At 45.8% G+C, this 26,106-nt stretch overlaps 27 non-coding genes across 27 annotated transcripts; 14 read left to right on the forward strand and 13 right to left on the reverse strand.

Annotated features, from left to right (window-relative positions):
- Nucleotides 1-1,892: 1,892 nt before the first annotated feature.
- On the reverse strand, nt 1,893-1,964 carry TRNAW-CCA (transfer RNA tryptophan (anticodon CCA)). Its single transcript has one exon. It is a non-coding gene; the product is annotated as a tRNA-Trp (tRNA).
- A 1,048-nt stretch (nt 1,965-3,012) lies between these two features.
- On the forward strand, nt 3,013-3,130 carry TRNAL-CAA (transfer RNA leucine (anticodon CAA)). The gene is made up of 2 exons: nt 3,013-3,050; nt 3,086-3,130. It is a non-coding gene; the product is annotated as a tRNA-Leu (tRNA).
- Nucleotides 3,131-4,693: 1,563 nt separating this feature from the next.
- TRNAL-CAA (transfer RNA leucine (anticodon CAA)) lies at nt 4,694-4,811 on the forward strand. Its single transcript has 2 exons — nt 4,694-4,731; nt 4,767-4,811. It is a non-coding gene; the product is annotated as a tRNA-Leu (tRNA).
- A 459-nt stretch (nt 4,812-5,270) lies between these two features.
- Nucleotides 5,271-5,342, reverse strand: TRNAW-CCA (transfer RNA tryptophan (anticodon CCA)). Its single transcript has one exon. It is a non-coding gene; the product is annotated as a tRNA-Trp (tRNA).
- Nucleotides 5,343-6,391: 1,049 nt separating this feature from the next.
- TRNAL-CAA (transfer RNA leucine (anticodon CAA)) lies at nt 6,392-6,510 on the forward strand. The gene is made up of 2 exons: nt 6,392-6,430; nt 6,476-6,510. It is a non-coding gene; the product is annotated as a tRNA-Leu (tRNA).
- Nucleotides 6,511-6,969: 459 nt separating this feature from the next.
- Nucleotides 6,970-7,041, reverse strand: TRNAW-CCA (transfer RNA tryptophan (anticodon CCA)). The gene has a single exon. It is a non-coding gene; the product is annotated as a tRNA-Trp (tRNA).
- A 1,049-nt stretch (nt 7,042-8,090) lies between these two features.
- TRNAL-CAA (transfer RNA leucine (anticodon CAA)) lies at nt 8,091-8,208 on the forward strand. The gene is made up of 2 exons: nt 8,091-8,128; nt 8,164-8,208. It is a non-coding gene; the product is annotated as a tRNA-Leu (tRNA).
- Nucleotides 8,209-8,667: 459 nt separating this feature from the next.
- Nucleotides 8,668-8,739, reverse strand: TRNAW-CCA (transfer RNA tryptophan (anticodon CCA)). Its single transcript has one exon. It is a non-coding gene; the product is annotated as a tRNA-Trp (tRNA).
- Nucleotides 8,740-9,787: 1,048 nt separating this feature from the next.
- Nucleotides 9,788-9,906, forward strand: TRNAL-CAA (transfer RNA leucine (anticodon CAA)). The gene is made up of 2 exons: nt 9,788-9,826; nt 9,872-9,906. It is a non-coding gene; the product is annotated as a tRNA-Leu (tRNA).
- Nucleotides 9,907-10,365: 459 nt separating this feature from the next.
- TRNAW-CCA (transfer RNA tryptophan (anticodon CCA)) lies at nt 10,366-10,437 on the reverse strand. The gene has a single exon. It is a non-coding gene; the product is annotated as a tRNA-Trp (tRNA).
- Nucleotides 10,438-11,485: 1,048 nt separating this feature from the next.
- Nucleotides 11,486-11,603, forward strand: TRNAL-CAA (transfer RNA leucine (anticodon CAA)). The gene is made up of 2 exons: nt 11,486-11,523; nt 11,559-11,603. It is a non-coding gene; the product is annotated as a tRNA-Leu (tRNA).
- Nucleotides 11,604-12,062: 459 nt separating this feature from the next.
- Nucleotides 12,063-12,134, reverse strand: TRNAW-CCA (transfer RNA tryptophan (anticodon CCA)). Its single transcript has one exon. It is a non-coding gene; the product is annotated as a tRNA-Trp (tRNA).
- A 1,049-nt stretch (nt 12,135-13,183) lies between these two features.
- TRNAL-CAA (transfer RNA leucine (anticodon CAA)) lies at nt 13,184-13,302 on the forward strand. The gene is made up of 2 exons: nt 13,184-13,222; nt 13,268-13,302. It is a non-coding gene; the product is annotated as a tRNA-Leu (tRNA).
- Nucleotides 13,303-13,761: 459 nt separating this feature from the next.
- TRNAW-CCA (transfer RNA tryptophan (anticodon CCA)) lies at nt 13,762-13,833 on the reverse strand. Its single transcript has one exon. It is a non-coding gene; the product is annotated as a tRNA-Trp (tRNA).
- A 1,049-nt stretch (nt 13,834-14,882) lies between these two features.
- Nucleotides 14,883-15,000, forward strand: TRNAL-CAA (transfer RNA leucine (anticodon CAA)). Its single transcript has 2 exons — nt 14,883-14,920; nt 14,956-15,000. It is a non-coding gene; the product is annotated as a tRNA-Leu (tRNA).
- A 459-nt stretch (nt 15,001-15,459) lies between these two features.
- On the reverse strand, nt 15,460-15,531 carry TRNAW-CCA (transfer RNA tryptophan (anticodon CCA)). The gene has a single exon. It is a non-coding gene; the product is annotated as a tRNA-Trp (tRNA).
- A 1,048-nt stretch (nt 15,532-16,579) lies between these two features.
- On the forward strand, nt 16,580-16,698 carry TRNAL-CAA (transfer RNA leucine (anticodon CAA)). Its single transcript has 2 exons — nt 16,580-16,618; nt 16,664-16,698. It is a non-coding gene; the product is annotated as a tRNA-Leu (tRNA).
- Nucleotides 16,699-17,157: 459 nt separating this feature from the next.
- On the reverse strand, nt 17,158-17,229 carry TRNAW-CCA (transfer RNA tryptophan (anticodon CCA)). The gene has a single exon. It is a non-coding gene; the product is annotated as a tRNA-Trp (tRNA).
- Nucleotides 17,230-18,278: 1,049 nt separating this feature from the next.
- TRNAL-CAA (transfer RNA leucine (anticodon CAA)) lies at nt 18,279-18,396 on the forward strand. The gene is made up of 2 exons: nt 18,279-18,316; nt 18,352-18,396. It is a non-coding gene; the product is annotated as a tRNA-Leu (tRNA).
- A 459-nt stretch (nt 18,397-18,855) lies between these two features.
- Nucleotides 18,856-18,927, reverse strand: TRNAW-CCA (transfer RNA tryptophan (anticodon CCA)). Its single transcript has one exon. It is a non-coding gene; the product is annotated as a tRNA-Trp (tRNA).
- Nucleotides 18,928-19,976: 1,049 nt separating this feature from the next.
- Nucleotides 19,977-20,094, forward strand: TRNAL-CAA (transfer RNA leucine (anticodon CAA)). Its single transcript has 2 exons — nt 19,977-20,014; nt 20,050-20,094. It is a non-coding gene; the product is annotated as a tRNA-Leu (tRNA).
- Nucleotides 20,095-20,545: 451 nt separating this feature from the next.
- On the reverse strand, nt 20,546-20,617 carry TRNAW-CCA (transfer RNA tryptophan (anticodon CCA)). Its single transcript has one exon. It is a non-coding gene; the product is annotated as a tRNA-Trp (tRNA).
- A 1,047-nt stretch (nt 20,618-21,664) lies between these two features.
- Nucleotides 21,665-21,782, forward strand: TRNAS-CGA (transfer RNA serine (anticodon CGA)). Its single transcript has 2 exons — nt 21,665-21,702; nt 21,738-21,782. It is a non-coding gene; the product is annotated as a tRNA-Ser (tRNA).
- A 1,577-nt stretch (nt 21,783-23,359) lies between these two features.
- TRNAL-CAA (transfer RNA leucine (anticodon CAA)) lies at nt 23,360-23,477 on the forward strand. The gene is made up of 2 exons: nt 23,360-23,397; nt 23,443-23,477. It is a non-coding gene; the product is annotated as a tRNA-Leu (tRNA).
- A 458-nt stretch (nt 23,478-23,935) lies between these two features.
- On the reverse strand, nt 23,936-24,007 carry TRNAW-CCA (transfer RNA tryptophan (anticodon CCA)). The gene has a single exon. It is a non-coding gene; the product is annotated as a tRNA-Trp (tRNA).
- A 1,049-nt stretch (nt 24,008-25,056) lies between these two features.
- Nucleotides 25,057-25,174, forward strand: TRNAL-CAA (transfer RNA leucine (anticodon CAA)). The gene is made up of 2 exons: nt 25,057-25,094; nt 25,130-25,174. It is a non-coding gene; the product is annotated as a tRNA-Leu (tRNA).
- A 458-nt stretch (nt 25,175-25,632) lies between these two features.
- Nucleotides 25,633-25,706, reverse strand: TRNAW-CCA (transfer RNA tryptophan (anticodon CCA)). Its single transcript has one exon. It is a non-coding gene; the product is annotated as a tRNA-Trp (tRNA).
- Between the last annotated feature and the right edge of the window lie 400 nt (nt 25,707-26,106).

The raw sequence follows: 26,106 nt of genomic DNA on the forward strand, positions 1-26,106 counted from the left end.
CTATAATTCCCACCTCCTTCATATTATCACAAACTAATTTTATCCCTAATATTTCATCCCTTTCATCGGTAAACCATTCATGTGAACAGTAAGTTTCCTTCACCAGAATAAACACCCCCCCTCCCTTTTTATCTCCTCGGTCTCTACGATAGACTGTGTACCCTTCTGGAAATACTTCTCTATTACCCACCCCTTCTTTCAACCACGATTCCACTCCTATCACCACATCAGTCTCATAAGATTCCATCAATGTACCGAATTTTAATTGTTTATTTACTACACTTTGACAGTTTACCAAGAGCAATCTCAGACCCCCTTCCTCCCTAAAACTTGACTGTTGCAATTGGGTAACTTGAAATTCCTTACTATCCTGAGTTTCTTTTTCTAGTTGATTGAGCCAGCTTGAAGTATAGCTGGCTCTTTCTGCTAGTTTTCCTGGTCAGTATTATAACTCAAGGGAGTTGCCTGTTTTACAGTACATATCTTAAGATTAATAAAATCTAGAACAATATTTCCTATCTTTCGTTTACCTGAATTGTTTAGATGGAGGCCATGTTTTGTATAACAGTATCTCTCAAAACTGCTGCATTCAATAACCTGAGTATTCCGAAAATGTTTACAAATTTTAACAATATCTGTATTGACCTTGTCCACTTCAATGTTCACACATGAATCTCTACTCAAATCATGCCTGTGGGGCACGTTCACTACAAAAACGTTAGTGTGGGTCAGCTTCCCTAGTGTATGTTTAAGTTGTGATCTTACATTCTTGGCGTCGTCGCGAGCTACGTCGTTCGTCCCACCGATGATAAGCACTGCATCGCCGCTCCCGAAGTTCCTAGTTGCTGCTTCTACGTTTTCCACAACACTGCTGATAGAAGCTCCTGGATATATTTCTCCGGTTGCTGCTATATTCTCGTCGTTAATCACTCCCGCAATTCCCCTTCCTTGGCTATCACCAAACACAGCTACCTTCGCTGATTTAGGCCTAACTGGGTCTTGAATCTGAATTCTAGGCCTAAATTTCAAACTCGGCACGGCAACGGATCGCGATGATTTGGTTTCACGCGCGCGATCACTTTCTTCCAGGATTAAATTATTTAGGGCAGAAAACCTATTTCTAATGTTTATTTCCGGAAATTCAGTTGTAGATTTCTTCTTAGCCGGCCATCCACGAACTACTTGACACCACGTGCTCGAGTTTGTTACTTGTACCGGTATATCACTCGATGAATGGTCAGTACCAAATTCTCGCGATCGCAGTCTTTCTTTTAATTCTTGATTTTCAACTTTAAGAGTCTCATTGTCCTTTTTTAGAATGTTTATAATTTCTAATGCACTTTTATATTCCTCATCGACTGTTTTCGGTGCTTCGTCAACGCCGTCCCCAACAACAACATTCCGAACACACTGCTCACAAATCCAGTCAACATTTTCATTAGTTTTTACGTCTCTAGGGCAATTTCCGCACTTATAATGCCACCATCGATCACATGAATCACACAACATTCCATTTTTCACTAATTTTCGACATTTTCCGCACTTTTCGTCACATTTTACGGTTAATTTACTCGGAGAATAAAACACTACGTCGTCATTACCGGGCGCCATTTTGAAAAAAAAAAAGCAACAATGCTAGACTAGCCGCACTAGTACATTGAATTTCCTCCAAATGTGCGTAAATTACATTTGGAACGATGTCGCAGATCAGTTACACTGTTCATCTACATCTTAACAGAAAATACGCCACCATCTTCTCCTAAGAATAACTCATTTAGGATTGTAGAACAGGACTATTATTATATCATAGAATTCTCTCCCCTCCTTTAGCGTATATCTACTTTCAGAGATCTACGGATATGATACACCAATAAACACTTACAAAAGTTCCTTGACCCCGACGTGATTCGAACACGCAACCTTCTCTTCTGGAGTCAGACGCGCTACCGTTGCGCCACGGAGTCACGGATGTTTCTCAACCGTCTACCAGGTACTAGACCTGGCACTCATAAATTCAAGCGTTTTAATATTAACAGTTCGGAGACACAACTGTTGTACCACGAAACGAAATAATTACAAGGAAACAACCGTTGCAGTGCCGCTCTGCGACCCATCAAGTGACGTTTCATTCTGTTCGCGACTGTAGCTTCCATGACACTGGACTTATCATCAATTCAAACGTGTTTTCTGGGCACAATACCAGAAACTTACATCCCCAAGGACCCAGTACGCCGCTGTAATGACCCCAGATTGTAAGCTGATCAGTATTGTTAACACTCGCTATTATTAACAAATTCAGAAGCTGCTAGAACTATATCCACGTCTTCCTGGAAGTGATACTTATCTGGAGCGTTGCCTACGAGATACACAAGGCCTGGAAATACAACACTCTAAACTTGTCCTCGAGATACTTCCGACAAGCGCCGCTATAGTTCTCTTTACTATTCTGTCTATGCACTTTTTTCTTTTTTATCTAATCTGCTTACACTCCAGGGTTGGTTTTTCCCCCGAACTCATCAAGCGCTCTCACCTCTACCGCCTCAAGGGCAGTGTTCTGGAGCTTCAGACATTATGTAGTAGGATTCAACAGGGTAGGACGGTCAGTACCTCGCGCAGGCGTCCTCAGCTGCTGTGTTTGTGGGGGATTGGAAGATTAGGAGGGATAGAGGGAAGGAAACGGTCGTGGCCTTAAGTTAGGTACCATGCCGGCATTTGCCTCGAGGAGAAGGGGGACAATCCTGGAAAACCACTTCCGGGATGGCTGAGGTCGGAATCGAACCCACCTCTAAGTAGTTGACCTCCCGGGGCTGAGTGGACCCCGTTCCAGCCTTCGTAACACTTTTCAAATTTAGTAGCAGAGCCGGGAATCCAACCCGGTCCTCGGGGGTTGCTGCTAATCACACTATCCACTGCACCGCAGAGGAGGACCACTAGAGTCACAAAAGCGAGTCAAGGAGACTCTGGATACTGAAGGAAAATTTATGGCCTCCTCCATTGAGCAGACGGCTCCTTGTCAGGATGGCCGAGCGGTCTAAGGCGCCAGACTCAAGGGAATACCTTGCCTGTACGACGCAGGTCCGAAGAATTCTGGTCCTCTCTGAGGGCGTGGGTTCGAATCCCACTCCTGACAAAATTTTTACTTCATTGGTACTGGTCGATAGCTAAACTCTACATTTCCATATTAATCTGGGACTGGAAATACAACCTCTATTATATTGTCATCCGGTGTGTGATGTTAATAGGATTTGTTAGACACTGTTTACGTGTGAATAGTAAGGGGGGAATGTGTAGGGGAATAGACACTGTTCCCGCGAAGGTTTTGAGCAACAATACTAGACTAGCCGCACTAGTTCATTGAATTTCCTCCAAATGTGCGTAAATTACATTTGGAACGATGTCGCAGATCAGTTGCAATATGCATCTATATCTTTACAGAAAATACGCCACCATGTTCTCGGAAGAATAACTCATTTAGGATTGTAGAACAGGACTATTATTATATCATAGAATTCTCTCCCCTCCTTTAGCGTATATCTACTTTCAGAGATCTACGGATATGATACACCAATAAACACTTACAAAAGTTCCTTGAACACGCAACCTTCTGATCTGGAGTCAGACGCGCTACCGTTGCGCCACGCAGTCACGGATGTTTCTCAACCGTCTACGAGGTATTAGAGCTGGCACTCATAAAAACAAGCGTTTTATTATTAACAGTTCGGAAACGCAACTGTTGTACCACGAAACGAAATAATTACAAGGAAACAACCGTTGCAGTGCCGCTCTGCCACCCATCAAGTGACGTTTCATTCTGTTCGCGACAGTAGCTTCCATGACACTGGACTTATCATCAATTCAAACGAGTTTTCTGGGCACAATACCAGAAATTTTACACCCCCACGGACCCAATACGCCGCTGTAATGTCCCCAGATTTTAAGCTGATCAGTATTGTTATCACTCGCCACTATTAACAACTTCAGAAGCAGCTTGAACTATATCCGCGGCTACCTGGAAGTAATTCTTATCCGGAGCGTTGCCTACGAGATACAAAAGGCCTGGAAATACAGCACTCTAAACTTATCCTCGAGATAATTCCGACAAGCGCCGCTATAGTTCCCTTTACTATTCTGTCTATGCACATTTTTCTTTCTCATCTAATCTGCTTACCCTCCAGGGTTGGTTTTTCTCTCGGACTCAGCAAGCGCTCTCACCTCTACCACGTAAAGGGCAGTGTTCTGGAGCTTCAGACATTGGTTCGGAGGATTCAACTGGGGAGGATGGTCAGTACCTCGCGCAGGCGTCCTCACCTGCTGTGTTGATGGGGGATTGGAAGATTAGAAGGGATAGAGGGAAGGAAACGGTCGTGGCCTTAAGTTAGGTACCATGCCGGCATTTGCATCGAGGAGAAGGGGGACAATCCTGGAAAACCACTTCCAGATGGCTGAGGTGGGAATCGAACACACCTCTAAGTAGTTGACCACCCGGGGCTGAGTGGACCCCGTTCCAGCCCTCGTAACACTTTTCAAATTTAGTAGCAGAGCCAGGAATCCAACCCGGGCTTCGGGGGTGGCTGCTAATCACACTATCCACTGCACCGCAGAGGAGGACGACTACAGTCACAAAAGCGAGTAAAGGAGACTCTGGATACTGAAGGTAAATTTATGGCTTCCTCCATTGAGCGGACGGCTCCGTGTCAGGATGGCCGAGCGGTCTAAGGCGCCAGACTCAAGGGAATACCTTGCTTGTACGACGCAGGTCAGAAGAATTCTGGTCCTCTCTGAGGACGTGGGTTCGAGTCCCACTCCTGACAAAATTTGTCCTTTTTTGGTACTGGTCGATAGCTAAACTCTACATTTCCATATTAATCTGGGACTGGAAATACAACCTCTATTTTATTGTCATCCGGTGTGTGATGTTAATAGGATTTGATAGACACTGTTTACGTGTAAATAGTAAGGGGGGAATGTGTAGGGGAATAGACACTGTTCCCGCGAAAGTTTTGAGCAACAATACTAGACTAGCCGCACTAGTTCATTGAATTTCCTCCAAATGTGCGTAAATTACATTTGGAACGATGTCGCAGATCAGTTGCACTATGCATCTATATCTTTCCAGAAAATACGCCACCATGTTCTCGGAAGAATAACTCATTTACGATTGTAGAACAGGACTATTATTATATCATAGAATTCTCTCCCCTCCTTTAGCGTATATCTACTTTCAGATATCTACGGATATGATACACCAATAAACACTTACAAAAGTTCATTGACCCCGACGTGATTCGAACACGCAACCTTCTGATCTGGAGTCAGACGCGCTACCGTTGCACCACGGAGTCACGGATGTTTCTCAACCGTCTACCAGGTATTAGACCTGGCACTCATAAAAACAAGCGTTTTATTATTAACAGTTCGGAGACACAACTGTTGAACCACGAAACGAAATAATTACAAGGAAACAACCGTTGCAGTGCCGCTCTGCGACCCATCAAGTGACGTTTCATTCTGTTCGCGACAGTAGCTTCCATGACACTGGACTTATCATCAATTCAAACAAGTTTTCTGGGCACAATACCAGAAATTTTACACCCCCACGGACCCAATACGCCGCTGTAATGTCCCCAGATTTTAAGCTGATCAGTATTGTTATCACTCGCTACTATTAACAACTTCAGAAGCAGCTTGAACTATATCCGCGGCTACCTGGAAGTAATTCTTATCTGGAGCGTTGCCTACGAGATACAAAGGCCTGGAAATACAGCACTCTAAACTTATCCTCGAGATAATTCCGACAAGCGCCGCTAGAGTTCTCTTTACTATTCTGTCTATGCACATTTTTCTTTCTCATCTAATCTGCTTACCCTCCAGGGTTGGTTTTTTTCTCGGACTCAGCAAGCGCTCTCACCTCTACCACCTCAAGGGCAGTGTTCTGGAGCTTCAGACATTGGTTCGGAGGATTCAACTGGGGAGGATGGTCAGTACCTCGCGCAGACGTCCTCACCTGCTGTGTTGATGGGGGATTGGAAGATTAGAAATGATAGAGGGGAGGAAACGGTCGTGGCCTTAAGTTAGGTACCATGCCGGCATTTGCCTGGAGGAGAAGTGGGAAAATCCTGGAAAACCACTTCCGGGATGGCTGAGGTTGGAATCGAACCCACCTCTAAGTAGTTGACCTCCCGGGGCTGAGTGGACCCAGTTCCAGGCCTCGTAACACTTTTCAAATTTCGTAGCAGAGCCGGGAATACTACCCGGACCTCTGGGGGTGCCAGCTAAGCACACTATCAACTACACCGCAGAGGAGGACCACTACAGTCACAAAAGCGAGTAAAGGAGACTCTGGATACTGAAGGTAAATTTATGGCCTCCCCCATTGAGCTGCCGACTGTGTGGCAGGATGGCCGAGCGGTCTAAGGCGCACAGACTCAAGGGAATACCTTACCTGTACGACGCAGGTCAGAAGAATTCTGGTCCTCTCTGAGGGCGTGGGTTCGAATCCCACTCCTGACAATATTTTTCCTTTTTTTGTACTGGTCGATAGCTAAACTCTACATTTCCATATTAATCTGGGACTGGAAATACAACCTCTATTATATTGTCATCCGGTGTGTGATGTTAATAGGATTTGTTAGACACTGTTTACGTGTAAATAGTAAGGGGGGAATGTGTAGGGGAATAGACACTGTTCCCGCGAAGGTTTTGAGCAACAATGCTAGACTAGCCGCACTAGTTCTTTGAATTTCCTCCAAATGTGCGTAAATTACATTTGGAACGATGTCGCAGATCAGTTACACTATTCATCTACATCTTAACAGAAAATACGCCACCATCTTCTCCTAAGAATAACTCATTTAGGATTGTAGAACAGGACTATTATTATATCATAGAATTCTCTCGCCTCCTTTAGCGTATATCTACTTTCAGAGATCTACGGATATGATAAACCAATAAACACTTACAAAAGTTCCTTGACCCCGACGTGATTCGAACACGCAACCTTCTGTTCTGGAGTCAGACGCGCTACCGTTGCGCCACGGAGTCACGGATGTTCCTCAACCGTCTACCAGGTACTAGACCTGGCACTCATAAATTCAAGCGTTTTAATATTAACAGTTCGGAGACACAACTGTTGTACCACGAAACGAAATAATTACAAGGAAACAACCGTTGCAGTGCCGCTCTGCGACCCATCAAGTGACGTTTCATTCTGTTCGCGACTGTAGCTTCCATGACACTGGACTTATCATCAATTCAAACGTGTTTTCTGGGCACAATACCAGAAACTTACATCCCCAAGGACCCAGTACGCCGCTGTAATGTCCCCAGATTGTAAGCTGATTAGTATTGTTAACACTCGCTATTATTAACAAATTCAGAAGCTGCTAGAACTATATCCACGTCTTCCTGGAAGTGATACTTATCTGGAGCGTTGCCTACGAGATACACAAGGCCTGGAAATACAACACTCTAAACTTGTCCTCGAGATACTTCCGACAAGCGCCGCTAGAGTTCTCTTTACTATTCTGTCTATGCACTTTTTTTCTTTTTTATCTAATCTGCTTACACTCCAGGGTTGGTTTTTCCCTCGAACTCATCAAGTGCTCTCACCTCTACCGCCTCAAGGGCAGTGTTCTGGAGCTTCAGACATTATGTAGTAGGATTCAACTGGGTAGGACGGTCAGTACCTCGCGCAGGCGTCCTCAGCTGCTGTGTTTGTGGGGGATTGGAAGATTAGGAGGGATAGAGGGAAGGAAACGGTCGTGGCCTTAAGTTAGGTACCATGCCGGCATTTGCCTCGAGGAGAAGGGGGACAATCCTGGAAAACCACTTCCACATGGCTGAGGTGGGAATCGAACACACCTCTACTTAGTTGACCACCCGGGGCTGAGTGGACCCCGTTCCAGCCCTCGTAACACTTTTCAAATTTAGTAGCAGAGCCGGGAATCCAACCCGGACCTCTGGGGGTGCCAGCTAATCACACTATCAACTACACCGCAGAGGAGGACCACTAGAGTCACAAAAGCGAGTCAAGGAGACTCTGGATACTGAAGGAAAATTTATGGCCTCCTCCATTGAGCAGACGGCTCCGTGTCAGGATGGCCGAGCGGTCTAAGGCGCCAGACTCAAGGGAATACCTTGCCTGTACGACGCAGGTCCGAAGAAATCTGGTCCTCTCTGAGGGCGTGGGTTCGAATCCCACTCCTGACCAAATTTTTCCTTCATTGGTACTGGTCGATAGCTAAACTCTACATTTCCATATTAATCTGGGACTGGAAATACAACCTCTATTATATTGTCATCCGGTGTGTGATGTTAATAGGATTAGTTAGACACTGTTTACGTGTAAATAGTAAGGGGTGAATGTGTAGGGGAATAGACACTGTTCTCGCGAAAGTTTTGAGCAACAATACTAGACTAGCCGCACTAGTTCATTGAATTTCCTCCAAATGTGCGTAAATTACATTTGGAACGATGTCGCAGATCAGTTGCACTATGCATCTATATCTTTCCAGAAAATACGCCACCGTGTTCTCGGAAGAATAACTCATTTAGGATTGTAGAACAGGACTATTATTATATCATAGAATTCTCTCCCCTCCTTTAGCGTATATCTACTCTCAGAGATCTACGGATATGATACACCAATAAACACTTACAAAAGTTCATTGACCCCGACGTGATTCGAACACGCAACCTTCTGATCTGGAGTCAGACGCGCTACCGTTGCGCCTCGGAGTCACGGATGTTTATCAACCGTCTACCAGGTATTAGACCTGACACTCATAAAAACAAGCGTTTTATTATTACAGTTCGGAGACACAACTGTTGTACCACGAAACGAAATAATTACAAGGAAACAACCGTTGCAGTGCCGCTCTGCGACCCATCAAGTGACGTTTCATTCTGTTCGCGACAGTAGCTTCCATGACACTGGACTTATCATCAATTCAAACAAGTTTTCTGGGCACAATACCAGAAATTTTACACCCCCACGGACCCAATACGCCGCTGTAATGTCCCCAGATTTTAAGCTGATCAGTATTGTTATCACTCGCTACTATTAACAACTTCAGAAGCAGCTTGAACTATATCCGCGGCTACCTGGAAGTAATTCTTATCTGGAGCGTTGCCTACGAGATACAAAGGCCTGGAAATACAGCACTCTAAACTTATCCTCGAGATAATTCCGACAAGCGCCGCTAGAGTTCTCTTTACTATTCTGTCTATGCACATTTTTCTTTCTCATCTAATCTGCTTACCCTCCAGGGTTGGTTTTTTTCTCGGACTCAGCAAGCGCTCTCACCTCTACCACCTCAAGGGCAGTGTTCTGGAGCTTCAGACATTGGTTCGGAGGATTCAACTGGGGAGGATGGTCAGTACCTCGCGCAGACGTCCTCACCTGCTGTGTTGATGGGGGATTGGAAGATTAGAAATGATAGAGGGGAGGAAACGGTCGTGGCCTTAAGTTAGGTACCATGCCGGCATTTGCCTGGAGGAGAAGTGGGAAAATCCTGGAAAACCACTTCCGGGATGGCTGAGGTTGGAATCGAACCCACCTCTAAGTAGTTGACCTCCCGGGGCTGAGTGGACCCAGTTCCAGGCCTCGTAACACTTTTCAAATTTCGTAGCAGAGCCGGGAATACTACCCGGACCTCTGGGGGTGCCAGCTAAGCACACTATCAACTACACCGCAGAGGCGGACCACTACAGTCACAAAAGCGAGTAAAGGAGACTCTGGATACTGAAGGTAAATTTATGGCCTCCCCCATTGAGCTGCCGACTGTGTGGCAGGATGGCCGAGCGGTCTAAGGCGCACAGACTCAAGGGAATACCTTACCTGTACGACGCAGGTCAGAAGAATTCTGGTCCTCTCTGAGGGCGTGGGTTCGAATCCCACTCCTGACAATATTTTTCCTTTTTTTGTACTGGTCGATAGCTAAACTCTACATTTCCATATTAATCTGGGACTGGAAATACAACCTCTATTATATTGTCATCCGGTGTGTGATGTTAATAGGATTTGTTAGACACTGTTTACGTGTAAATAGTAAGGGGGGAATGTGTAGGGGAATAGACACTGTTCCCGCGAAGGTTTTGAGCAACAATGCTAGACTAGCCGCACTAGTTCTTTGAATTTCCTCCAAATGTGCGTAAATTACATTTGGAACGATGTCGCAGATCAGTTACACTATTCATGTACATCTTAACAGAAAATACGCCACCATCTTCTCCTAAGAATAACTCATTTAGGATTGTAGAACAGGACTATTATTATATCATAGAATTCTCTCCCCTCCTTTAGCGTATATCTACTTTCAGAGATCTACGGATATGATAAACCAATAAACACATACAAAAGTTCCTTGACGCCGACGTGATTCGAACACGCAACCTTCTGTTCTGGAGTCAGACGCGCTACCGTTGCGCCACGGAGTCACGGATGTTCCTCAACCGTCTACCAGGTACTAGACCTGGCACTCATAAATTCAAGCGTTTTAATATTAACAGTTCGGAGACACAACTGTTGTACCACGAAACGAAATAATTACAAGGAAACAACCGTTGCAGTGCCGCTCTGCCACCCATCAAGTGACGTTTCATTCTGTTCGCGACAGTAGCTTCCATGACACTGGACTTATCATCAATTCAAACGAGTTTTCTGGGCACAATACCAGAAATTTTACACCCCCACGGACCCAATACGCCGCTGTAATGTCCCCAGATTTTAAGCTGATCAGTATTGTTATCACTCGCCACTATTAACAACTTCAGAAGCAGCTTGAACTATATCCGCGGCTACCTGGAAGTAATTCTTATCCGGAGCGTTGCCTACGAGATACAAAAGGCCTGGAAATACAGCACTCTAAACTTATCCTCGAGATAATTCCGACAAGCGCCGCTATAGTTCCCTTTACTATTCTGTCTATGCACATTTTTCTTTCTCATCTAATCTGCTTACCCTCCAGGGTTGGTTTTTCTCTCGGACTCAGCAAGCGCTCTCACCTCTACCACGTAAAGGGCAGTGTTCTGGAGCTTCAGACATTGGTTCGGAGGATTCAACTGGGGAGGATGGTCAGTACCTCGCGCAGGCGTCCTCACCTGCTGTGTTGATGGGGGATTGGAAGATTAGAAGGGATAGAGGGAAGGAAACGGTCGTGGCCTTAAGTTAGGTACCATGCCGGCATTTGCATCGAGGAGAAGGGGGACAATCCTGGAAAACCACTTCCAGATGGCTGAGGTGGGAATCGAACACACCTCTAAGTAGTTGACCACCCGGGGCTGAGTGGACCCCGTTCCAGCCCTCGTAACACTTTTCAAATTTAGTAGCAGAGCCAGGAATCCAACCCGGGCTTCGGGGGTGGCTGCTAATCACACTATCCACTGCACCGCAGAGGAGGACCACTACAGTCACAAAAGCGAGTAAAGGAGACTCTGGATACTGAAGGTAAATTTATGGCTTCCTCCATTGAGCGGACGGCTCCGTGTCAGGATGGCCGAGCGGTCTAAGGCGCCAGACTCAAGGGAATACCTTGCTTGTACGACGCAGGTCAGAAGAATTCTGGTCCTCTCTGAGGACGTGGGTTCGAGTCCCACTCCTGACAAAATTTGTCCTTTTTTGGTACTGGTCGATAGCTAAACTCTACATTTCCATATTAATCTGGGACTGGAAATACAACCTCTATTTTATTGTCATCCGGTGTGTGATGTTAATAGGATTTGATAGACACTGTTTACGTGTAAATAGTAAGGGGGGAATGTGTAGGGGAATAGACACTGTTCCCGCGAAAGTTTTGAGCAACAATACTAGACTAGCCGCACTAGTTCATTGAATTTCCTCCAAATGTGCGTAAATTACATTTGGAACGATGTCGCAGATCAGTTGCACTATGCATCTATATCTTTCCAGAAAATACGCCACCATGTTCTCGGAAGAATAACTCATTTACGATTGTAGAACAGGACTATTATTATATCATAGAATTCTCTCCCCTCCTTTAGCGTATATCTACTTTCAGATATCTACGGATATGATACACCAATAAACACTTACAAAAGTTCATTGACCCCGACGTGATTCGAACACGCAACCTTCTGATCTGGAGTCAGACGCGCTACCGTTGCACCACGGAGTCACGGATGTTTCTCAACCGTCTACCAGGTATTAGACCTGGCACTCATAAAAACAAGCGTTTTATTATTAACAGTTCGGAGACACAACTGTTGAACCACGAAACGAAATAATTACAAGGAAACAACCGTTGCAGTGCCGCTCTGCGACCCATCAAGTGACGTTTCATTCTGTTCGCGACAGTAGCTTCCATGACACTGGACTTATCATCAATTCAAACAAGTTTTCTGGGCACAATACCAGAAATTTTACACCCCCACGGACCCAATACGCCGCTGTAATGTCCCCAGATTTTAAGCTGATCAGTATTGTTATCACTCGCTACTATTAACAACTTCAGAAGCAGCTTGAACTATATCCGCGGCTACCTGGAAGTAATTCTTATCTGGAGCGTTGCCTACGAGATACAAAGGCCTGGAAATACAGCACTCTAAACTTATCCTCGAGATAATTCCGACAAGCGCCGCTAGAGTTCTCTTTACTATTCTGTCTATGCACATTTTTCTTTCTCATCTAATCTGCTTACCCTCCAGGGTTGGTTTTTTTCTCGGACTCAGCAAGCGCTCTCACCTCTACCACCTCAAGGGCAGTGTTCTGGAGCTTCAGACATTGGTTCGGAGGATTCAACTGGGGAGGATGGTCAGTACCTCGCGCAGACGTCCTCACCTGCTGTGTTGATGGGGGATTGGAAGATTAGAAATGATAGAGGGGAGGAAACGGTCGTGGCCTTAAGTTAGGTACCATGCCGGCATTTGCCTGGAGGAGAAGTGGGAAAATCCTGGAAAACCACTTCCGGGATGGCTGAGGTTGGAATCGAACCCACCTCTAAGTAGTTGACCTCCCGGGGCTGAGTGGACCCAGTTCCAGGCCTCGTAACACTTTTCAAATTTCGTAGCAGAGCCGGGAATACTACCCGGACCTCTGGGGGTGCCAGCTAAGCACACTATCAACTACACCGCAGAGGAGGACCACTACAGTCACAAAAGCGAGTAAAGGAGACTCTGGATACTGAAGGTAAATTTATGGCCTCCCCCATTGAGCTGCCGACTGTGTGGCAGGATGGCCGAGCGGTCTAAGGCGCACAGACTCAAGGGAATACCTTACCTGTACGACGCAGGTCAGAAGAATTCTGGTCCTCTCTGAGGGCGTGGGTTCGAATCCCACTCCTGACAATATTTTTCCTTTTTTTGTACTGGTCGATAGCTAAACTCTACATTTCCATATTAATCTGGGACTGGAAATACAACCTCTATTATATTGTCATCCGGTGTGTGATGTTAATAGGATTTGTTAGACACTGTTTACGTGTAAATAGTAAGGGGGGAATGTGTAGGGGAATAGACACTGTTCCCGCGAAGGTTTTGAGCAACAATGCTAGACTAGCCGCACTAGTTCTTTGAATTTCCTCCAAATGTGCGTAAATTACATTTGGAACGATGTCGCAGATCAGTTACACTATTCATCTACATCTTAACAGAAAATACGCCACCATCTTCTCCTAAGAATAACTCATTTAGGATTGTAGAACAGGACTATTATTATATCATAGAATTCTCTCGCCTCCTTTAGCGTATATCTACTTTCAGAGATCTACGGATATGATAAACCAATAAACACTTACAAAAGTTCCTTGACCCCGACGTGATTCGAACACGCAACCTTCTGTTCTGGAGTCAGACGCGCTACCGTTGCGCCACGGAGTCACGGATGTTCCTCAACCGTCTACCAGGTACTAGACCTGGCACTCATAAATTCAAGCGTTTTAATATTAACAGTTCGGAGACACAACTGTTGTACCACGAAACGAAATAATTACAAGGAAACAACCGTTGCAGTGCCGCTCTGCGACCCATCAAGTGACGTTTCATTCTGTTCGCGACTGTAGCTTCCATGACACTGGACTTATCATCAATTCAAACGTGTTTTCTGGGCACAATACCAGAAACTTACATCCCCAAGGACCCAGTACGCCGCTGTAATGTCCCCAGATTGTAAGCTGATTAGTATTGTTAACACTCGCTATTATTAACAAATTCAGAAGCTGCTAGAACTATATCCACGTCTTCCTGGAAGTGATACTTATCTGGAGCGTTGCCTACGAGATACACAAGGCCTGGAAATACAACACTCTAAACTTGTCCTCGAGATACTTCCGACAAGCGCCGCTAGAGTTCTCTTTACTATTCTGTCTATGCACTTTTTTTCTTTTTTATCTAATCTGCTTACACTCCAGGGTTGGTTTTTCCCTCGAACTCATCAAGTGCTCTCACCTCTACCGCCTCAAGGGCAGTGTTCTGGAGCTTCAGACATTATGTAGTAGGATTCAACTGGGTAGGACGGTCAGTACCTCGCGCAGGCGTCCTCAGCTGCTGTGTTTGTGGGGGATTGGAAGATTAGGAGGGATAGAGGGAAGGAAACGGTCGTGGCCTTAAGTTAGGTACCATGCCGGCATTTGCCTCGAGGAGAAGGGGGACAATCCTGGAAAACCACTTCCACATGGCTGAGGTGGGAATCGAACACACCTCTACTTAGTTGACCACCCGGGGCTGAGTGGACCCCGTTCCAGCCCTCGTAACACTTTTCAAATTTAGTAGCAGAGCCGGGAATCCAACCCGGACCTCTGGGGGTGCCAGCTAATCACACTATCAACTACACCGCAGAGGAGGACCACTAGAGTCACAAAAGCGAGTCAAGGAGACTCTGGATACTGAAGGAAAATTTATGGCCTCCTCCATTGAGCAGACGGCTCCGTGTCAGGATGGCCGAGCGGTCTAAGGCGCCAGACTCAAGGGAATACCTTGCCTGTACGACGCAGGTCCGAAGAAATTTGGTCCTCTCTGAGGGCGTGGGTTCGAATCCCACTCCTGACCAAATTTTTCCTTCATTGGTACTGGTCGATAGCTAAACTCTACATTTCCATATTAATCTGGGACTGGAAATACAACCTCTATTATATTGTCATCCGGTGTGTGATGTTAATAGGATTAGTTAGACACTGTTTACGTGTAAATAGTAAGGGGTGAATGTGTAGGGGAATAGACACTGTTCTCGCGAAAGTTTTGAGCAACAATACTAGACTAGCCGCACTAGTTCATTGAATTTCCTCCAAATGTGCGTAAATTACATTTGGAACGATGTCGCAGATCAGTTGCACTATGCATCTATATCTTTCCAGAAAATACGCCACCGTGTTCTCGGAAGAATAACTCATTTAGGATTGTAGAACAGGACTATTATTATATCATAGAATTCTCTCCCCTCCTTTAGCGTATATCTACTCTCAGAGATCTACGGATATGATACACCAATAAACACTTACAAAAGTTCATTGACCCCGACGTGATTCGAACACGCAACCTTCTGATCTGGAGTCAGACGCGCTACCGTTGCGCCTCGGAGTCACGGATGTTTATCAACCGTCTACCAGGTATTAGACCTGACACTCATAAAAACAAGCGTTTTATTATTACAGTTCGGAGACACAACTGTTGTACCACGAAACGAAATAATTACAAGGAAACAACCGTTGCAGTGCCGCTCTGCGACCCATCAAGTGACGTTTCATTCTGTTCGCGACAGTAGCTTCCATGACACTGGACTTATCATCAATTCAAACAAGTTTTCTGGGCACAATACCAGAAATTTTACACCCCCACGGACCCAATACGCCGCTGTAATGTCCCCAGATTTTAAGCTGATCAGTATTGTTATCACTCGCTACTATTAACAACTTCAGAAGCAGCTTGAACTATATCCGCGGCTACCTGGAAGTAATTCTTATCTGGAGCGTTGCCTACGAGATACAAAGGCCTGGAAATACAGCACTCTAAACTTATCCTCGAGATAATTCCGACAAGCGCCGCTAGAGTTCTCTTTACTATTCTGTCTATGCACATTTTTCTTTCTCATCTAATCTGCTTACCCTCCAGGGTTGGTTTTTTTCTCGGACTCAGCAAGCGCTCTCACCTCTACCACCTCAAGGGCAGTGTTCTGGAGCTTCAGACATTGGTTCGGAGGATTCAACTGGGGAGGATGGTCAGTACCTCGCGCAGACGTCCTCACCTGCTGTGTTGATGGGGGATTGGAAGATTAGAAATGATAGAGGGGAGGAAACGGTCGTGGCCTTAAGTTAGGTACCATGCCGGCATTTGCCTGGAGGAGAAGTGGGAAAATCCTGGAAAACCACTTCCGGGATGGCTGAGGTTGGAATCGAACCCACCTCTAAGTAGTTGACCTCCCGGGGCTGAGTGGACCCAGTTCCAGGCCTCGTAACACTTTTCAAATTTCGTAGCAGAGCCGGGAATACTACCCGGACCTCTGGGGGTGCCAGCTAAGCACACTATCAACTACACCGCAGAGGCGGACCACTACAGTCACAAAAGCGAGTAAAGGAGACTCTGGATACTGAAGGTAAATTTATGGCCTCCCCCATTGAGCTGCCGACTGTGTGGCAGGATGGCCGAGCGGTCTAAGGCGCACAGACTCAAGGGAATACCTTACCTGTACGACGCAGGTCAGAAGAATTCTGGTCCTCTCTGAGGGCGTGGGTTCGAATCCCACTCCTGACAATATTTTTCCTTTTTTTGTACTGGTCGATAGCTAAACTCTACATTTCCATATTAATCTGGGACTGGAAATACAACCTCTATTATATTGTCATCCGGTGTGTGATGTTAATAGGATTTGTTAGACACTGTTTACGTGTAAATAGTAAGGGGGGAATGTGTAGGGGAATAGACACTGTTCCCGCGAAGGTTTTGAGCAACAATGCTAGACTAGCCGCACTAGTTCTTTGAATTTCCTCCAAATGTGCGTAAATTACATTTGGAACGATGTCGCAGATCAGTTACACTATTCATGTACATCTTAACAGAAAATACGCCACCATCTTCTCCTAAGAATAACTCATTTAGGATTGTAGAACAGGACTATTATTATATCATAGAATTCTCTCCCCTCCTTTAGCGTATATCTACTTTCAGAGATCTACGGATATGATAAACCAATAAACACTTACAAAAGTTCCTTGACCCCGACGTGATTCGAACACGCAACCTTCTGTTCTGGAGTCAGACGCGCTACCGTTGCGCCACGGAGTCACGGATGTTCCTCAACCGTCTACCAGGTACTAGACCTGGCACTCATAAATTCAAGCGTTTTAATATTAACAGTTCGGAGACACAACTGTTGTACCACGAAACGAAATAATTACAAGGAAACAACCGTTGCAGTGCCGCTCTGCGACCCATCAAGTGACGTTTCATTCTGTTCGCGACTGTAGCTTCCATGACACTGGACTTATCATCAATTCAAACGTGTTTTCTGGGCACAATACCAGAAACTTACATCCCCAAGGACCCAGTACGCCGCTGTAATGTCCCCAGATTGTAAGCTGATTAGTATTGTTAACACTCGCTATTATTAACAAATTCAGAAGCTGCTAGAACTATATCCACGTCTTCCTGGAAGTGATACTTATCTGGAGCGTTGCCTACGAGATACACAAGGCCTGGAAATACAACACTCTAAACTTGTCCTCGAGATACTTCCGACAAGCGCCGCTAGAGTTCTCTTTACTATTCTGTCTATGCACTTTTTTTCTTTTTTATCTAATCTGCTTACACTCCAGGGTTGGTTTTTCCCTCGAACTCATCAAGTGCTCTCACCTCTACCGCCTCAAGGGCAGTGTTCTGGAGCTTCAGACATTATGTAGTAGGATTCAACTGGGTAGGACGGTCAGTACCTCGCGCAGGCGTCCTCAGCTGCTGTGTTTGTGGGGGATTGGAAGATTAGGAGGGATAGAGGGAAGGAAACGGTCGTGGCCTTAAGTTAGGTACCATGCCGGCATTTGCCTCGAGGAGAAGGGGGACAATCCTGGAAAACCACTTCCACATGGCTGAGGTGGGAATCGAACACACCTCTACTTAGTTGACCACCCGGGGCTGAGTGGACCCCGTTCCAGCCCTCGTAACACTTTTCAAATTTAGTAGCAGAGCCGGGAATCCAACCCGGACCTCTGGGGGTGCCAGCTAATCACACTATCAACTACACCGCAGAGGAGGACCACTAGAGTCACAAAAGCGAGTCAAGGAGACTCTGGATACTGAAGGAAAATTTATGGCCTCCTCCATTGAGCAGACGGCTCCGTGTCAGGATGGCCGAGCGGTCTAAGGCGCCAGACTCAAGGGAATACCTTGCCTGTACGACGCAGGTCCGAAGAAATCTGGTCCTCTCTGAGGGCGTGGGTTCGAATCCCACTCCTGACCAAATTTTTCCTTCATTGGTACTGGTCGATAGCTAAACTCTACATTTCCATATTAATCTGGGACTGGAAATACAACCTCTATTTTATTGTCATCCGGTGTGTGATGTTAACAGGATTTGATAGACACAGTTTACGTGTAAATAGTAAGGGGGGAATGTGTAGGGGAATAGACACTGTTCCCGCGAAAGTTTTGAGCAACAATACTAGACTAGCCGCACTAGTTCATTGAATTTCCTCCAAATGTGCGTAAATTACATTTGGAACGATGTCGCAGATCAGTTGCACTATGCATCTATATCTTACCAGAAAATACGCCACCATGTTCCCGGAAGAATAACTCATTTACGATTGTAGAACAGGACTATTATTATATCATAGAATTCTCTCCCCTCCTTTAGCGTATATCTACTTTCAGATATCTACGGATATGGTACACCAATAAACACTTACAAAAGTTCCGTGACCCCGACGTGATTCGAACACGCAACCTTCTGATCTGGAGTCAGACGCGCTACCGTTGCACCACGGAGTCACGGATGTTTCTCAACCGACTACCAGGTATTAGACCTGGCACTCATAAAAACAAGCGTTTTATTATTAGCAGTTATGAAACGCAACTGTTGTACCACGAAACGAAATAATTACAAGGAAACAACCGTTGCAGTGCCGCTCTGCGACCCATCAAGTGACGTTTCATTCCGTTCGCGACAGTAGCTTCCATGACACTGGACTTATCATCAATTCAAACGAGTTTTCTGGGCACAATACCAGAAAATTTACACCCCCACGGACCCAATACGCCGCTGTAATGTCCCCAGATTTTAAGCTGATCAGTATTGTTATCACTCGCTACTATTAACAACTTCAGAGGCAGCTTGAACTATATCCGCGGCTACCTGGAAGTAATTCTTATCTGGAGCGTTGCCTACGAGATACAAAGGCCTGGAAATACAACAATCTAAACTTGTCCTCGAGATACTTCCGACAAGCGCCGCTAGAGATCTCTTTACTATTCTGTCTATGCACTTTTTTTCTTTTTTATCTAATCTGCTTACACTCCAGGGTTGGTTTTTCCCTCGAACTCATCCAGCGCTCTCACCTCTACCGCCTCAAGGGCAGTGTTCTGGAGCTTCAGACATTATGTAGTAGGATCCAACTGGGTAGGACGGTCAGTACCTCGCGCAGGCGTCCTCAGCTGCTGTGTTTGTGGGGGATTGGAAGATTAGGAGGGATAGAGGGAAGGAAACGGTCGTGGCCTTAAGTTAGGTACCATGCCGGCATTTGCCTCGAGGAGAAGGGGGACAATCCTGGAAAACCACTTCCACATGGCTGAGGTGGTAATCGAACACACCTCTACTTAGTTGACCACCCGGGGCTGAGTGGACCCCGTTCCAGCCCTCGTAACACTTTTCAAATTTAGTAGCAGAGCCGGGAATCCAACCCGGACCTCTGGGGGTGCCAGCTAATCACACTATCAACTACACCGCAGAGGAGGACCACTAGAGTCACAAAAGCGAGTCAAGGAGACTCTGGATACTGACGGAAAATTTATGGCCTCCTCCATTGAGCAGACGGCTCCGTGTCAGGATGGCCGAGCGGTCTAAGGCGCCAGACTCAAGGGAATACCTTGCCTGTACGACGCAGGTCCGAAGAATTCTGGTCCTCTCTGAGGGCGTGGGTTCGAATCCCACTCTTGACAAAATTTTTCCTTCATTGGTACTGGTCGATAGCTAAACTCTACATTTCCATATTAATCTGGGACTGGAAATACAAACTCTATTATATTGTCATCCGGTGTGTGATGTTAATAGGATTAGTTAGACACTGTTTACGTGTAAATAGTAAGGGGTGAATGTGTAGGGGAATAGACACTGTTCTCGCGAAAGTTTTGAGCAGCTATACTAGACTAGCCGCACTAGTTCATTGAATTTCCTCCAAATGTGCGTAAATTACATTTGGAACGATGTCGCAGATCAGTTACACTATGCATCTACAGAAAACACGCCACCATCTTCTCGGAAGAATAACTCATTTAGGATTGTAGAACAAGACTATTATTATATCATAGAATTCTCTCCCCTCCTTTAGCGTATATCTACTTTCAGAGATCTACGGATATGATACACCAATAAACATTTACAACAGTTCCTTGACCCCGACGTGATTCGAACACGCAACCTTCTGATCTGGAGACAGTCGCGCTACCGTTGCGCCACGGAGTCACAGATATTTCTCAACCGTCTACCAGGTATTAGACCTGGCACTCATCAACACAAGAGTTTTATTATTAACAGTTCGGAGACACAACTGTTGTACCACGAAACGAAATAATTACAAGGAAACAACCGTTGCAGTGCCGCTCTGCCACCCATCAAGTGACGTTTCATTCTGTTCGCGACAGTAGCTTCCATGACACTGGACTTATCATCAATTCAAACGAGTTTTCTGGGCACAATACCAGACATTTTACACCCCCACGGACCCAATACGCCGCTGTAATGTCCCCAGATTTTAAGCTGATCAGTATTGTTATCACTCGCCACTATTAACAACTTCAGAAGCAGCTGAACTATATCCGCGGCTACCTGGAAGTAATTCTTATCTGGAGCGTTGCCTACGAGATACAAAAGGCCTGGAAATACAGCACTCTAAACTTATCCTCGAGATAATTCCGACAAGCGCCGCTATAGTTCTCTTTACTATTCTGTCTATGCACATTTTTCTTTCTCATCTAATCTGCTTACCCTCCAGGGTTGGTTTTTCTCTCGGACTCAGCAAGCGCTCTCACCTCTACCACCTAAAGGGCAGTGTTCTGGAGCTTCAGACATTGGTTCGGAGGATTCAACTGGGGAGGATGGTCAGTACCTCGCGCAGGCGTCCTCACCTGCTGTGTTGATGGGGGATTGGAAGATTAGAAGGGATAGAGGGAAGGAAACGGTCGTGGACTTAAGTTAGGTACCATGCCGGCATTTGCCTCGAGGAGAAGGGGGACAATCCTGGAAAACCACTTCCAGATGGCTGAGGTGGGAATCGAACACACCTCTACTTAGTTGACCACCCGGGGCTGAGTGGACCCCGTTCCAGCCCTCGTAACACTTTTCAAATTTAGTAGCAGAGCCAGGAATCCAACCCGGGCTTCGGGGGTGGCTGCTAATCACGCTATCCACTGCACCGCAGAGGAGGACCACAACAGTCACAAAAGCGAGTAAAGGAGACTCTGGATACTGAAGGTAAATTTATGGCTTCCTCCATTGAGCAGACGGCTCCGTGTCAGGATGGCCGAGCGGTCTAAGGCGCCAGACTCGAGGGAATACCTTGCTTGTACGACGCAGGTCAGAAGAATTCTGGTCCGCTCTGAGGGCGTGGGTTCGAGTCCCACTCCTGACAAAATTTGTCCTTTTTTGGTACTGGTCGATAGCTAAACTCTACATTTCCATATTAATCTGGGACTGGAAATACAACCTCTATTCTATTGTCATCCGGTGTGTGATGTTAATAGGATTTGGTAGACACTGTTTACGTGTAAATAGTAAGGGGGGAATGTGTAGGGGAATAGACACTGTTCCCGCGAACGTTTTGAGCAACAATACTAGACTAGCCGCACTAGTTCATTGAATTTCCTCCAAATGTGCGTAAATTACATTTGGAACGATGTCGCAGATCAGTTGCACTATGCATCTATATCTTTCCAGAAAATACGCCACCATGTTCTCGGAAGAATAACTCATTTAGGATTGTAGAACAGGACTATTATTATATCATAGAATTCTCTCCCCTCCTTTAGCGTATATCTACTCTCAGAGATCTACGGATATGATACACCAATAAACACTTACAAAAGTTCCTTGACCCCGACGTGATTCGAAGACGCAACCTTCTGATCTGGAGTCAGACGCGCTACCGTTGTGCCTCGGAGTCACGGATGTTTATCAACCGTCTACCAGGTATTAGACCTGGCACTCATAAAAACAAGCGTTTTATTATTAACAGTTCGGAGACACAACTGTTGTACCACGAAACGAAATAATTACAAGGAAACGACCGTTGCAGTGCTGCTCTGCCTCCCATCAAGTGACGTTTCATTCTGTTCGCGACTGTAGCTTCCATGGCACTGGACTTATTATCGATTCAAAGGAGTTTTCTGGGCACAATACCAGAAATTTTACATCCCCACGGACCCAATACGCCTCTGTAATGTCCCCAGATTTTAAGCTGATCAGTATTGTTATCACTCGCTACTATTAACAACTTCAGAAGCTGCTTGAACTATATCCGCGGCTTCCTAACAGTAATTCTTATCTGGAGCGTTGCCTGCGAGATACAAAAGGCCTGGAAATACAGCACTCTAAACTTGTCCTCGAGATAATTCCGACAAGCGCCGCTAGAGTTCTCTTTACTATTCTGTCTATGCACTTTTTTCTTTCTCATCTAATCTGCTTACCCTCCAGGGTTGGTTTTTCCCTCGGACTCAGCAAGCGCTCTCACCTCTACCACCTCAAGGGCAGTGTTCTGGAGCTTCAGACATTGGGTCGGAGAATACAACTGGGGAGGATGGTCAGTACCTCGCGCAGGCGTCCTCACCTGCTGTGTTGATGTGGGATTGGAAGATTAGAAGGTATAGAGGGAAGGAAACGGTCGTGGCCTTAAGTTAGGTACCATGCCGGCATTTGCCTCGAGGAGAAGGGGGACAATCCTGGAAAACCACTTCCAGATGGCTGAGGTGGGAATCGAACACACCTCTACTTAGTTGACCACCCGGGGCTGAGTGGACCCCGTTCCAGCCCTCGTAACACTTTTCAAATTTAGTAGCAGAGCCAGGAATCCTACCCGGGCCTCGGGGGTGGCTGCTAATGACACTATCCACTGCACCACATAGGAGGACCACTACAGTCACAAAAGCGAGTAAAGGAGACTCTGGATACTGAAGGTAAATTTATGGCCTCCCCCATTGAGCTGACGAGTGTGTCAGGATGGCCGAGCGGTCTAAGGCGCCAGACTCAAGGGAATACCTTGCCTGTACGACGCAGGTCCGAAGAATTCTGGTCCTATCTGAGGACGTGGGTTCGAATCCCACTCCTGAGAAAATTTTTCCTTCATTGGTACTGGTCGATAGCTAAACTCTACATTTCCATATAATCTGGGACTGGAAATACAACCTCTATTATATTGTCATCCGCTGTGTGATGTTAATAGGATTTGTTAGACACTGTTTACGTGTGAATAGTAAGGGGGGAATGTGTAGGGGAATAGACACTGTTCCCGCGAAAGTTTTGAGCAACAATACTAGACTAGCCGCACTAGTTCATTGAATTTCCTCCAAATGTGCGTAAATTACATTTGGAACGATGTCGGAGATCAGTTGCACTATGCATCTATATCTTTACAGAAAATACGCCACCATTTTCTCGGAAGAATAACTCATTTAGGATTGTAGAACAGGACTATTATTATATCATAGAATTCTCTCCCCTCCTTTAGCGTATATCTACTTTCAGAGACCTACGGATATCATACACCAATAAACACTTACAAAAGTTCCTTGACCCCGACGTGATTCGAACACGCTACCTTCTGATCTGGAGTCAGACGCGCTACCGTTGCGCCACGGAGTCACGCATGTTCATCAACCGTCTACCAGGTATTAGACCTGGCACTCATAAAAACAAGCGTTTTATTATTAACAGTTCGGAGACACAACTGTTGTACCACGAAACGAAATAATTACAAGGAAACAACCGTTGCAGTGCCGCTCTGCCACCAATCAAGTGACGTTTCATTCTCTTCGCGACAGTAGCTTCCAATCCACTGGACTTATCATCAATTCAAACGAGTTTTCTGGGCACAATACCAGAAATTTTACACCCCCACGGACCCAATACGCCGCTGTAATGTCCCCAGATTTTAAGCTGATCAGTATTGTTAACACTCGCTATTATTAACAAATTCAGAAGCTGCTAGAACTATATCCACGTCTTCCTGGAAGTGATACTTATCTGGAGCGTTGCCTACGAGATACACAAGGCCTGGGCATACAACACTCTAAACTTGTCCTCGAGATACTTCCGACAAGCGCCGCTAGAGTTCTCTTTACTATTCTGTCTATGCACTTTTTTCTTTCTCATTTAATCTGCTTACACTCCAGGGTTGGTTATTCTCTCGAACTCATCATACGCTCTCACCTCTACCACCTCAAGGGCAGTGTTCTGGAGCTTCAGTCATTGGGTAGTAGGATTCAACTGGGTAGGACGGTCAGTACCTCGCGCAGGCGTCCTCACCTGCAGTTTTGGTGGGGGATTTGAAGATTAGAAGGGATGGAGGGAAGGAAGCGGTCGTGGCCTTAAGTTAGGTACCATGCCGGCATTTGCATGGAGGAGAAGGGGGACAATCCTGGAAAACCACTTCCAGATGGCTGAGGTGGGAATCGAACACACCTCTACTTAGTTGACCACCCGGGGCTGAGTGGACCCGGTTCCAGCCCTCGTAACATTTTTCAAATTTCGTAGCAGAGCCGGGAATCCAACCCGGGCCTCTGGGGATGGCTGCTAGTCACACTATCCACTGCACCGCAGAGCAGTACCACTACAGTCACAAAAGCGAGCAAAGGAGACTCTGGATACTGAAGGTAAATTTATGGCTTCCCCCATTGTGCAGACGGCTCTGTGTCAGGATTGTCGAGCGGTCTAAGGCGCCGGACTCAAGGGAATACCTCGCCTTTACGACGCAGGTCAGAAGAATTCTGGTCCTCTCTGAGGGCGTGGGTTCGAATCCCACTCCTGACAATATTTTTCCTTCATTGGTACTGGTCGATAGCTAAACTATACATTTCCATATTAATCTGGGACTGGAAATACAACCTCTATTATATTGTCATCCGCTGTGTGATGTTAATAGGATTTGTTAGACACTGTTTACGTGTGAATAGTAAGGGGGGAATGTGTAGGCGAATAGACACTGTTCCCGCGAAGGTTTTGAGCAACAATACTAGACTAGACGCAGTAGTTCATTCAATTTCCCCCATATGTGCGTAAATTACATTTGGAACGATGTCGCAGATCAGTTACACTATGCATCTACATCTTTACAGAAAATACGCCACCATCTTCTCGGAAGAATAACTCATTTAGGATTGTAGAACAGGACTATTATTATATCATAGAATTCTCTGCCCTCCTTTATCGTATATCTACTTTCAGAGATCTACGGATATGATACACCAATAAACACTTACAAAAGTTCCTTGATCCAGACGTGATTCGAACACGCAACCTTCTGATCTGGAGTCAGATGCGCTACCGTTGCGCCACGGAGTCACGCATGTTCATCAACCGTCTACCAGGTATTAGACCTGGCACTCATAAAAACAAGCGTTTTATTATTAACAGTTCGGAGACACAACTGTTGTACCACGAAACGAAATAATTACAAGGAAACAACCGTTGCAGTGCCGCTCTGCCACCCATCAAGTGACGTTTCATTCTCTTCGCGACAGTAGCTTCCATGACACTGAACTTATCATCCATTCAAACGTGTTTTCTGGGCACAATACCAGAAATTTACATCCCCAATGACCCAATACGCCGCTGTAATGTCCCCAGATTTTAAGCTGATCAGTATTGTTAACACTCGCTATTATTAAGAACTTCAGAAGCTGCTAGAACTATATCTGCGTCTTCCTGGAAGTGATACTTATCTGGAGCGTTGCCCACGAGAT

Source organism: Anabrus simplex, chromosome 3 (assembly GCF_040414725.1).
Source record: "Anabrus simplex isolate iqAnaSimp1 chromosome 3, ASM4041472v1, whole genome shotgun sequence".
Classification (NCBI taxonomy): Eukaryota; Metazoa; Arthropoda; class Insecta; order Orthoptera; family Tettigoniidae; genus Anabrus; species Anabrus simplex.